At 42.7% G+C, this 13,683-nt stretch overlaps 1 long non-coding RNA gene across 2 annotated transcripts in view; it reads right to left on the bottom strand.

The window, feature by feature from the left end:
* Positions 1 to 13,683, bottom strand: part of LOC142796333 (uncharacterized) — a 62,424-nt gene that overhangs the window by 25,783 nt on the left and 22,958 nt on the right. Inside the window, exon 3 of one of the 2 annotated variants that reach the window (XR_012893753.1) lies at positions 6,293 to 7,184. The exons of the other annotated variant lie outside the window; for it this stretch is intronic. This is a non-coding gene — a long non-coding RNA (uncharacterized LOC142796333). Of the gene's footprint in view, positions 1 to 6,292; positions 7,185 to 13,683 lie in introns of those variants that run through there. 2 annotated transcript variants of the gene reach the window in all.

Raw genomic sequence — 13,683 nt, 5'->3', positions numbered from 1 at the left:
CTGTTTAAATAAAAAAGCAGATGCAATATTGCACATTTGTGGATTCACATTAACCGGATTTAGTTGTTGGAGAAGGAGACGACAAGCAGAAGACAACTCCAACTCTCGCACCGTTGGAGCAGTTGGAGTACCTCGAAGAAAATTGTTTATGAGTGTCACCAGTTTTACCAATACTACACAGAGCACGTGCACTTCCTTGTCGAATGAGTAGGCCTTCGCAGTAAGGGACCACGGGCAGGAGTGACAGGGTGTATTGAGGCGCCAGAAGTGAGACGCTGGCGTGTACAACCACATTGCCGTTTCACTGCAATTTGACGGCTACGAGCGGTGCCATCAGAAAAAAAATGAAGATTAAGATTCTCGCACAGCAATACAGGTATGTGCGAAGAATGCTCTACCAAATGATGGATTTATCAAATCACTTTTGTTGGTTGCACGTGATGTTTTAAATGCGAAGCACTTCTCAGCGAACTTCGGCGACTTTGCGCTTATCTTTCTATCTATCTATCTATCTATCTATCTATCTATCTATCTATCTATCTATATATCTATCTATCCATCTATCTATCTATCTATCTAGCCACCTACGACTTTTGGTTCTCCTGGGCGTTTCGTGAATGGTATCAATACCACACTTGGTATGGCTAAAATGACTGCATCATGAGAGTAACCGACTAGTCATACCAACACTGCTATGACATTTATGTCATGATTTACATTTCATGCTCTTGCTGCCTTTGCGGAGGTTTCGTTCACACGACATGTTGCAAAATTGGCATGGCATGGCATGACTGCATGGCGAACACAGGTGACAGACTTTAAGGCGGAATTCATGACTTACCTGTAAGGCATTCATGAGTCATGACTACACACCATGCTCATGTTGCGCTCACGGTCGCTTTGCTAGATTCACGTATATGAAATTTGGCGTCACGGGACATGAATGCATAACGAAGGTATATGACTGGTGCAAACATGATACTCATGAGATCCGTGTCATGTAAAAACGTGACTACATTCCACACTCACCATGTGCTCGCAGCCGTTTCACTAGCTTTACATAAACCAAATTTGGTATTACGGGGCACCCCCTTATTGTGGCCATTTTTCTCTCTTCATGCCATAGCGAAAAAAATTTCGGGGGGGGGGGGGAGGCACAGGGGGCATCTCCTGGCTACACTCCTGGTGTGTCGGTAATGTCGTCGGCGCGAAATGCAGCATGCCGCATTTCGTGCTGGTTTCCGCCGGGCCTCGCTGACAGACGCTGATCGCGCCTAGCGTCAGACTATAGAGTGGTCGCGTTTTGCTACCGTAGCGTCGCAGCGCCCAGCTTGCACACGCGTCAACGTTACGTGCGCTCGCTGCCGCTTCCCTGGTTACATATACCAAGTTTGACATTACGGGACTTGAATGAACGACAAAGGTATGTGACTGGTGCAAACTTGATTAAACATATGATGCGTTTCATGTAACAACAAGACCACATGCCACGCTCGTGATGCGCTCGTGGCCGTTTCGCAAGCCTCACATAATCAAATCGATATTGCATGAGGTGATTAGACGATGAAGGTAAATTCCATACCCGAACATGATAATCACGATATGCGTGCCATGTAAAAAATCTCTACGTGCTACGCTCATGGCGTGCTCGCAGCCGTTGCACTAGTTCCCCATTTACTGAATTTAGTATTACGCGACGTGAATCGAAGACGGTTGTAAATGACACGTTCAAATAATATAGTCCTGACACACGAGTCACCTGAAACTCGACTACATGCCATGCTCATAGCACACTCGCGGCCGTTTCGCTAGCTCTACATATACCAATTTCGGTATCAGGTGATGTGAATACATGACGAAGGAAAATCAGTCGTCTTAATGTGATAATCATGACATGGCAGTCATGAACAGGATAATATACTTCTGCATCGTAACGTTATGCAGATTTTAAAGTGACATGTCAATGTTCCTCATTCGTGCTTTGCATATCATCGATTCCCAGTGTACGTGGGATCTGCCAATTTTTTTGAAGTTCAAGTGGTTTTTGCACGAATAACATATTCCTGATAAATCCCTATCGTAAAAACTGCTGTGGTGGATACTGGAAAATACGGTGGGCAATGTGGAAATAATAGTGGGTGTGGTGAAAGTTATCATGGATATGGTGGGACGTAGTGAAAGTTATCGTGGATATGCCAGGACATACAGGGTGGTATGGTGTACAGAAGTTTAATAAAGTGAAAATGATGGTGCAAAGTAGAGGCTAGATAGTGAGCAATCATGGGACGCTCTGTCCACCATTGCGATAATGCTGAGAAGCAGTAAGCAGATGGTGGGTGCTGCTTATTATGAGGGGCCACATGGTGTACCAAGCTGAGAAACTCTTCCCACCATTGCGATAATGCTGGGAAGCACTAAGCAGATGATAGGTGCTACTTGTTATGGCGGGCGACATGGTGTACTAAGCTTCGAAGCTCTTACCACCATTGCGATAAGACAGGGAAGCAGTAAGCAGATGATGGGTGGGCTTATAATGGCGGGCAATTTATATTGTGTACTATGCTGCGATCTGTACATTTCATGTTCTACCACCACGATTTCTACCAAAGGTTAGGCCTACTGACCGAGCCCGTAAAACTGTGTTATCCGTGCTTCTGGGTTTCAGAATACATAAATTTCATGACTAGGAATCACATTACAGCACAGCCATGGCATCAATTAACCTAAATGAATCATTTTCATTGAGTATGGTGTCCGCGCAAAAAGCAACAAATATCGATGCGACGCGATTCCAGCACTCCCAGAAAGCGTACGTTTTCCTCACCGACAACCGCCGGTCGCACTCGCCGGCACTTCTCTAGCTTTTAAGCGAGAACACAGACTTGGCAATTCTTAAACTTGGGGAACCTATATCAAATCAAATCAAATCAAACTTTATTTCGTCCACAAGTGTGTGTGTTGTGGAACAGGAGGGCTCAAGAAAAAGTGGATTTATCCACTTGAGAAGCCTCGAGCCCCCGTTTTACATGGCATACAGCGAGAGCATGGAACTGATTATGCAGTACTGATATAATACAAATACTTATACTAACACAGTATTACAATATTTACAACAAACACTATACAATACAAAATGTGCACACAATCTAATGGTAAATCATTCACATAATCATGAGATCGCAATCAGCATTTCTTCATGCAAAAAATAACTGAAAAAAGACAAAAAGAAGAGAAAACAGTTAAAACTTGAAAACTCGTTGAACAGAATCTATACCTTTTTACAAAAAGAAAGAGCATCAATCCTTGGCGGCAAAGAATGCTTTGATTGCACTGTTTCCAGTTGTCTCTAAAATTACTTCACATTGATGGAGTTCATTTAACAACTTTGGAAGCGTATGACGAAGCATTTGTTTGTTATCATAATGCGTGAAAAAGGTATTTTCCAGTGATCATCATTTCGTGAATTATATGACCTTGTGAGTGGTGTCAACTCAGAAAATGTACGAAGTAGTACGTCTTTATCGTGCTTGTATTTTCTGGCTAGATTTAATGGATACAAAGTGTGTACAAACGTGATGTTATATTTGATAAAAAGGGCTTTTGTGTGCGCAGTTTTTTCCACGCATGCAATGTGGCGAAGTGCTTTCTTTTGTAGAACAAACAGGTGGTTCAGGTTTGTTAACGCAGTTGTGCCCCAGACTAGACAGCAATAATTTAAGCGAGAAAAAAATAGTGCATTATAAATATGAAGCTTGACAGCTGTTGGCAAGTGGAGTTTTAATTTCGCCAGAATTCCTACCACCTTTGCTACCTGTGTAACAACATGATTTATATGAATGTCCCATGATAGATGCTTTTGAAAAAATACACCAAGTGATTTTGCTGAGTCAACAATCTCGATACGGGAATTTCCCAAGGTAAGATTCAGAGTGGGTGCTACAGGTGATTGTGGGGGTGTGAAGATAATAGCTTTTGTTTTGGCTGTGTTGATTTCAAGAAAATTGATTACGCTCCACTTGTGTAAGTCGCGCAGAGCTATGTTAACGTTATCTTGAAGAGTTTCGTAAGAATTGCTGAGAAAGAAAATAGTTGTGTCATCTGCATAAGTTATGTACTTTGCTCCATAATTAATTTTAGAAATTTCATTTATATAGAAGTTAAATAATAGTGGTCCAAGTATGCTTCCTTGAGGTACACCAGAGGTAATTGCCTTGTGCCGAGACAAATTGCCTTAATACAAACACATTGCATTCTATGTTGCAGGTAAGACGTTATAAGAGCGAGCGGTGTGCCTCTAATCCCATATAATTGAAGTTTTTTAGTGAGTGTTAAGTGGTTTAGGTGGTCAAATGCCTTAGAAAAATTAATGTCTATGCCAGCTATTACATTTTTTTCATGGAATGCTTTTAAAATGATTTCTTTTTGCATGACAAAAGCAAGTTCTGTTGATCTCCCTTTTCAGAATCCAAATTGAGTTGGGCTAATTAAATTGTACTTGTTTGCAAAACCAATTATTCTGGCATTAATTATCTTTTCTAAGCCTTTGGAGAACACGGGCAGTATGGAAATCGGTCTGTAATTTGATAAGCTATTTTTTTCACCGCCTTTGAATATTGTAATAACTTTTGCTACTTGCATTTTCTTCGGAAAGACGCCCGTAGAGAGAGCAAGATTATAGATATGCGTAAGCTGTGGCAGTATGATGTCAAGAACATACTTGACTGGCCTAACTTGAATGCTGTCAATATCGCATGTTGAGTTGTTCCTAAGAGATTTATAAACGTTATCTATTTCACTATCAGTGGTGGGATTCATATATATGCTTGCCGAGTTCCTGCTGATCCCCTTTATTGCCTCAGGGGAATGGGAGCTAGGAACTGGATTTACAAAAAAAACTATTAAATTCTTCAGCTAATTCTGCTCCTTGTATGACTTGATTGTTCAACTTTAGTTCATGAGTTTCTTGGTTTTTAGATGCACGATTTAGTAGCTCATTAATTTTTCTCCACATTACGTCCAAGTTCTGTTTATTTCCGACGTCAAAATAATTGTACAGATAGTTTCGCTTTGCATTACGTAATAAGGCATTAGTTTTGTTTCTATGTAACCGAAATGTATCCCAGTCGGCAGCGTTACGCGTTTTGAGAAATATATTGAAAAGCCTATCTTTATTTTTAATCATTTTGAGGCACTCCTTATTTACCCAAGGCTTACGCGCTTTTTTACTTTTTTTATGTGTGATTAATGGAAAAGACTTTGAGTATGCTTCAAGAAATAGGCGCGAAAATTCAACATATGCATTATCTGAAGTCGTAGACATGTATACAGTATCCCATTTTGTATTTTCGAGGCTGTTGCGAAAGTTCCGCGAGGTTTTTTCATTGATGTTTTGAATTTTTTCGCTCGTTATAAAGGTACGGCCAGAATTAGGCTTTTTGGTCAACAAAAAAATGGGCAAATGATAACTAATGCTCGATGCTAATACACCACTGATGACTTCGGGCTCTGGTAAGTTTGTTATAAACAAGTCGATGAATGTTTCCGTTATATTTGTCCCTCTAGTGCATTCTTTATTCACATTATTTGAGCAGTATGAAGATAGCATTGTGAATACCTTGTGTTGAGCATTTGAGTAATATAACATGTCTATGTTAAAATCACCACCTATAATTAATACTAAATTGTTTTCACTTGCATAGCTCAATAAGTCTTCCAAATGTGCAATGAATGCATCGAAGATTCCATCTGCAGGGCGGTACATTACAGCTATGACATAGTTCTGTGGTACAATTATGAGACACTCTGCATCATGAGTTAAACAAAATTCAGGAAGTAGGTCACAAGTAATGCACTTTTTGATATTTAGTAGCACTCCTCCACCACGTTTGTCCTTGCGGTTTAAGTGAAAAGTGCGATAATTATCATTCACTATGGCATCACAGTCCGAATTCAGGCACGTTTCAGTGAGCATGACTATGTCGAACTTGAAATAAAACCGATCTAGGAAAACGTTTAGCAAGTCTTGTTTATGATAGGCAGAGCTGATGTTTAGATGGAAGCACGTTAGTCCAATAATGCTTTCGGAAGCTATTAGTCGGTTGACATCTTCGGGTTGCAATGTAATTTTCGGTACAAAATCGTGGTTGAAGGCGTGTCACTGTACATTCAGATTATTTTTGCAATGTCACTCTCACAGTGTACGCGAACTACCTTGGACTCTTCGTCCTTGCGGGCAAAAATCTTCCCATCCCTTGTCCAAACAAATTTCCGTTCACATGCCTTTTTCTTGCTGATTGCCATCCCGAGCAATCTCTTGAGAGTAGGGCAGAGGTGCTCGTTAACAAATACTGCCTTATTTGTTGAGCGACCGATGTCACTTGTTGATAGCCTAGTTTTCCTAGCCTTGAGCAAAAAGGCGTCACGCTTTGAGCGGCTCTTAAACTGCACTACGATTTTTGAGCAGGAAGCATTGTTCTTGGTTTTCACTCTATGGCAAATATCATTGTCGCTTGCTGTTATTGGCTCATTCAGGGTTGTTCCCATCTGACACAGAATTTCATGCAGATTTTCATTACTACCCTCCTAAATTTCCTTGATTTCCACATTGCGATTTCTAGAGTATTGCTCGCTATTTGTGATTCTTGTTTCATGATCATTTAGTTGTTTCATACACCTATCACAATCCTCTTTCAGTGATAGGTTCTCTTTTTTGAGGGTCTTGTTTTCTTTTTGCAGCGTTTAATTGTTTATTTTGCTCTCATCAAATTGCTTACTTAAGAATTCAAGACTTTCTTTGACTTCCCTCAACTTCTTTCTGAGCTCACGTTCAATTTTAGATTTGAATTCTTTAAGTTCTTTCCTCATCTCTTCTTCGAAACGAGCAGACATGGTTAAACAGGAGATAAGTCAATAGTTTTGGCAGCAGGGAGCAGCGAAAAAAAAGCGTATATATGGGAGCGATATCCAACCTGCGACGATAAGAAAGATGTGTCTTCAGGCGTGTTCCACGCTGCCCATGCTGCTGCCAAGTGGTCCGGTGCACGATGGTGTCCGGCTTATGTAGGCTTCAATAGCCCCTGGCGGCAGAACGATGAGGCGGCTTCCAGAAGATACTGCGGCCACACCCCCAAAGTAGGCACGTGGATTTGCAGCAGGAGGAGCTGTGGCTTGTTTGATGGGGTTATCTGCGACGATAAGAAAGATGTGTCTTCAGGCGTGTTCCACGCTGCCAACGCTGCTGCCAAGTCATATGATAGCGTAATGCTTCCAGCAGACTGCATTCATTTATGCCAAGCCGTTATGTAGTTGTTACTATAGCGGATTCGCTACAGCAGTGCGCTCGCACGACTTCCCTCTACGTGGCGCAAAAAGCAATCCAATACACAATCAAATAAATTAGGTGGGCGTGTCTATGGAATAAGCCTAGAGGCGTCATAAAGTGTGAGCAGATGTCGCCCTTTGGAACGAGCACGAAATGGATATTAAACTTGGCAGACCCCGCCGGTAAACTGTAGGTGCTCCCCAGTCCACTTGGTTTTTTTTTCTTGTGGTTGTGAATGGTACCAAAAACATAGCGCTGGTGCCACTATCGCAGTGGCAATTGTTACAGGCAGCAGTTGCGTGAGTTTAATAAATGTGCAAATTTTTGTAACAGGTGCAGATCTCGTATACATCGAGTACACGACAAACAAAACTGAAGTTGAACCGTAAGTCTATATGTCAGCTATCTGTTTAACACGACAAATACGTCACGATGGTATAGCGCAGTGGAACGTAGAATACCTGTACACAGTATCGTGCAAGGTACTGTATAATGATCTACTGCGTATACTCTTCCCACTTCCGTTGTACCGCTCACTGAACTTTAACCTTCTAGGCCACGATGTGTTGAACCGAGTGCGCAAAATGTACATTCCACCGAATTCAAAAACATTCTTCCATAAACTCCTCTCTGAAACATTGGCGGTAAACACATTGTTAAAAAGAAAGAGTATTTTCATTCCGTCTGTTAACTGCCGTCTATGTGATGTGCCAAAAACGATTGAACATTGATTTGTTAGCTGCAAAGATGCCATACTGTTTTGGGATGTTTTGGGATGAAAAAAAACGTTTCGTCATTAATTCTCACACGATGCGTTATCTTCTATCAGCAGCGCTTGATGATGTACCATATGAGTTGTTTTTACTCATGGGTACGCACAGCCTATAGAAGACACGAATGCAAGACCGCAATGCAGAGCCCACCACCTCTTCAAGCACACACTTCATTCAAATGGCTATCCACCTCAAAAACATTTACGATGTGCTAGACTTTAGACCAGATTGGTACTCAATCTTAGAGAACTGTTCGACCTCACCCATTTTTTTTGTTTTTGCCCCACCACAGTGGTCTAGTGGCTAAGGTACTCGGCTGCTGACCCGCAGGTCGCGGGTTCGAGTCCCCGCTGGGGCGGCTGCATTTCCGATGGAGACAAAAATGCTGTAGGCCCATGTGCTCAGATTTGGGTGCACGTTGAAGAACCCCAGGTTGTCGAAATTTTCGGAGCCCTCTACTACGGCGTCTCTCATAATCATATGGTGGTTTTGGGACGTTAAACCCCACATATCAATCAATAACTTTTTTGTTTGCATAACACGATGTGAAGACCTCTCCATGTGAGGACCTCACGCTGTGTTAGCCAATGAGTGTTCATGACTAACGCTTTAGCGCTTATTTTCGCGATTTGATTGTACTCTTGTTCGCTTGATTTGTCTTTATTGCGAAAATACTTTATTAAATACCATGCAAAAAATGTTATGGCACAGTGGTGTTTCCGAATGGGAATTCACAGGTTGCACGTTCGATCCTCCGTGGTAGCTTTTTTTACGAACAGGTGTTTTTACATCGTTTTTTATACAATTTTAATATTTGTGGCAGCTCGTCACGCTGATTCTGACGCCATTTCACGCTCAAGCGTTGCCGACACTGCAGCATCCACCATATCTCACCATGCGCCATGGTGGACGTTTTCCAGCATTCACCCACTGAATTAATACAATATAATGGTGGGTGGGGGTTCACACCGTGCCCACCATTATTTTTTTTCAACAGGGATGACTGTAATATATTATCGCAAGCTGAGTTTTCTCAGTATTATGTTTTACGGCAAGCAAGTGCCACTTGGTGCATTTCATATGACCCATGTTCAAACTGAATTCACGTGGGCCATGTAGCAGCGGCCATAAATTTCATCGAGATCAAAAAACAAACAGATCAGGATCACCCTGTTCACGATTAAACGTGCCTTTGTGACACCGTTATAACTCATGCTGGCAAGTCTACTGACTTGTGATATGTATTTATTATGTCCATCTCGGCTATTTGCTCATGTTCAGGGTTGATTCTAACTGCACAAGAACACTACATTGATATGAAGCGGCCATTTATGATCGATGCATGAGCACAGACGGCAATTTTTGATACATCGCCGAGAAAATATGGTTCTCTTCTGAAGTAGTCAGGTGTTGTAGATCTTTCAAAGAAAGAAGGCTTACCTGAATGTCGTAAGTGGTTGATGTGCAAGCTTTTGTGAATTATTTCTCTGGAAGTACTGTGGTCCTCAAGACCGGTCAGTGTTTTTGCGTTACCCCTGTTTATTATTCAGTCAGCCTGCATTGCTTGCATTGCAGACAAACCGAGCCCGCAAAGAAATCCTTGTGTCATATTAGTAATATTAATAAATAACAGACAACAATGCGAGAGAAAGTTCAAGGCTCATTATCAGCAGTATTGTGACGTAAATGTGAAAAAGGAAGAACCTTAAACCCCACTGCGCTTGCGCGCCCCATTTGATTCTATTCCCCCCCCCCCATGCCCCCTCTCACCTCGCAACACCGGCGCCAGCAGCGTCTGCTAGCGAGTTTCTTGATTGAAAACACCTACTGGTCGCGGTGAACAAAAATGCACTTGCAGACTCGTATATATAAGCTCTGAATCTTTATTTCCAAGATGGTGCTGGTGCTCCTGTGTGCTGCTTGCGAATACAAATTCGCAGCTTGCGCGCACTAAAAGCGGACAGCGGGTCTCCATCCGATCAAAATGTTCAGTGTCTCAATGCCCATTAGCAGTGATCGGCATGTTCCAGAAGGAAAAACCGGTACATCACTACGTGCTTTGCGCCTTCCCAGGCTATTCTCCTGTGCAACCCCGCGATGAGAGCTAGTGTCAATGCCACTGCCAGTCAAAGCTTTAGCGCCCACTGGTTCACGTCTACACAAAGTTCCCTTTAAAAATAGCTGGTGTGATTTTGCCGTTTATACTACGAATCGCTAAAATTAGTTTTTGCTTGGCAATGAAAGAAGTACGCGAAGGGGCTTTGCCAGCGAATAAGAAAGGAAACAGAAACATTGCAGCTATTATGCATATGTATAAGAAGTCGTATGGCGACTTCTTATACATATGCATAAGGGAATGCATTGTTTTGTGATAAGTGCATGCAGCAACGCTCCTAATTGTGGAACTTGGTGCAAGTTCTCCACCGTTATATCACTAAAAATTAGGTTAGTCGGTCACTCTTAGCAAACGACCACTTAAAACAACGCATATAAGGCGGGAAGTATGTCATATTGCCGACGCCTCTAAATGGCACGTTGGGCAGCCCTCTTATACAGCTTTCTAAAGTGGCCCGTGGTTATGCGGCTGTTTTTATGTGGCCTCTGGCAAAGCGGCAATTTTTATGCGGCTTAAGTTAATGTGGCTCTTCTATATGGAAAGCCATCTCGTGTCCAGAAGGCTGTTAAAAAGAGACCGCTTAAAGTAACGCATACGATCGCTCAATGTAGGCGGTATTTCAGGTAATATCTGGGTGTATTACATAACGTCCAGTATGCAGCCAAAATATATCCAGCACTTTTAACATTTTTTAAATGCATAATAAATCTATTTTTTGATCGGTTATAACGTCCTTGTTACTTTTGTTTTATTTTTTTCTGGTCATGAATATGCATTACACACTGCAAAAACACTGCACATAGGAGTCATAAATCACATATCAACAACACATACTTCACCACGGGGATTTCAACCCAGGCCAACCGCCTGACAAGCAGAGATTGTATCCACTACACCACAACCCCACACAATCTGAGTCATCTAACGTTGCTGTATATATGCACCGAACGTTATCTTGGGCGGTTTGACCATCTACTACAAGTCAACGCCTAAATTTTGCATGTGTGCACGACCCTAGACGAATCCTCGCGGGCAGTCAGCTTGTGTGCTTCTAGCCCCGAATTTGTGCATCCGGCACGGAAACAGAAGTGAACCACAAACGACGCGTTTCTGAGTGCATTTTCAATCGCGGTGGCATCTTACAGCAGCCGAACGTGTCCTAATGTGCAACCAGCTGCTAAAGGAAACAAGGATTTTAATATGCTTGAAGAAATACAGCCAGGACAGGTAGCAGTCAGCGGATATCTATTCCTCCCTCATCTCTTGGCAAAATACGTTCATACTACAGTCTGCTGCGTCCTTCGCGAACATCATGTTGATTGCGCAACTATACTGTACGTAGACGGGCCAGCTTTCATTTCACGCGCGCCTATTTCTCTGTGAGAGGTAAGGAATGTCAAGCAAAATTTTATTGTTGAGGTAAACGTACCACCAGCGTTCACAAAAACAGAATGCGGTCTCCCGAGCTCAAAGCTGACCGCAACAGTGCGCGATGCCGTGGAATTGTGAAGCAGAGGAGGATAGGGGCGTTGAAGGTTGCTCGTTCTCCTGTCCGCTTGTTCTTCGTAGTAGGAAGATATCTCCCCCATAGCTTCTACAAACAATAAAACGTAGTGACGACATGACTGGCACTTGGAAAGAGCACACAAGAACTCGATTGCATCACTTGGTCGAGCAGATTTATTTTCGGCCAAGCGGCCCGTCAAAAGAAGCAAGCAATGCTTGAAATCAAATAAACTCTTAGTTTGATCCTTCGATCGCTCTCTGAAGGCAAAATGTGGCCTAGCATAAAAGTGCGCAGGTTCCCTTTACGGAGGAAGCCAGAACGGGGGAGGGTGAAGGTTCATATTGTCCCCTTCCTATTACGTAACTGTACGGGGCTGGCTTTGTGGTTCCCGCCCCCTCCCTGCCTCACGTCCATGGGCCCTAACGTTCAGTATAAAGCAACAGTTATCCAATAGTGCGAAAGTAGAAGCAACTTCATATTTAAATATTGTTGTCAAATGTAAATAACCCCAAAATAAATGTCCAGTTGTTGTATACCTGGAAGGTTCATTAACGCGTCGGTCTACGAAGAACCCCTCTTGATATTCTACGTAGGCTAACGTGCCCCCTTGATGAAATATCAACTCTCATGTAACATCCTCACTATTACTGGCATTTGAATAGGCACATCGGCGTACTGAATAGGGAAGTTTCAAGTGTTTTTTTCTATGAGCTTTCTATACATCGCACAGCTTTCCCTCACAATTTTGTGAGGCACAACTTTGCAAGCTTGTCAGCCGTCGACACTCTGTCATCTTTCAGTCTTTCCAAAACTCTAGATCACCAATTTCTAAGCATATAAGGAATTACTGCTGCCTCTTGTTTTGTAATGCTCTTCAAGACTTTCAAATCTGGTTTCCAAGCACTTCAGAATATGAAAGCAAGCATTTGCACTCACATTTGCCTCGGCCTTCTGTAGAGCACCTCAACAGCTGGTCGCGTGGCAAGTCTAGCCAAGTCTAGTGATACTTAGCACTACAAGCAAAAGAGCCATTATGAAGTTTTGGTTGCGACAGCGTTTATTCGAGGGAAAACCTCGCAAAACAAATGGGCAGAGCCTGTACACGTACGATGACTATGATGATGGCCCACAGTGGCGATGAGGACAAAGAGACAAGCGGATGACGGTGATTTTAATGAAGCAGGGATGATGACGATGTAAATGACAAACGCCCACGCCATTTGTAGTAAAGTCTTGACTAGTAGCAAATCTTTGGCGTTGTTGGCTCCAGCCTTGCGCCCCTAATGCAACAAATTCTTTATTATTTTGCCAATGAAGGCATCTATGAAACGCAGATAAGGGAAATGCTGATACGTCACATGAAGTGGGGGTAATGATGTTAGTATGTTCCACTGTCTTTAGATATGCTATGCGCCGCTGGTCACAAGTGAACATGAAGGCGACGACTGTCTGCATCTGACTGAGCTGTAGGTGGCATCTTGGGGGAACTCCAGCGTAGTGTTGCGAGCACGTACCATGAGTCACGTTATATCGATCGCCTCTTGGACAAGCTATCAAGCATTTGCAGGTTTCCATCATCATGCAAGTGCCACTGGAGGCACCCTTTCATCACCATGGCTGGTACTAAGAGCAGCAGAAGCGTACATATTTCATGCTTTCAGGCTTCTCTTTAGTTTACTTTGCTGTTGCGGCGTTGAGAGACAGTAGACAGACTGTGTAGAGGAACAGATCCACGCGATTTTTGTCGGCCTTCGCAAGGAACTTTGTAAGAAAACGATATAGCCTAGCCAGCCGCCTGGTGCTCCTTCATACCGGTGTGTTTGTTAAAATATCGGCTGCTGTAAAATGTGAATGGGTCCCAAGTTTTCTTTTTTTTTTTGATATCACGCTGTTGTCTACTTCCGCAGTACCCACAAAAGCACTGGCTTGGCGCATCAGCAGATGTCTGGAAGTGGTTAGTATAATA

This window comes from Rhipicephalus microplus, chromosome 2 (assembly GCF_043290135.1).
Source record: "Rhipicephalus microplus isolate Deutch F79 chromosome 2, USDA_Rmic, whole genome shotgun sequence".
NCBI classification, from domain to species: domain Eukaryota; kingdom Metazoa; phylum Arthropoda; class Arachnida; order Ixodida; family Ixodidae; genus Rhipicephalus; species Rhipicephalus microplus.
The sequence above is the reverse complement of the archived record's forward strand: the minus strand, read 5'-3'. Positions and strand labels throughout refer to the sequence as shown.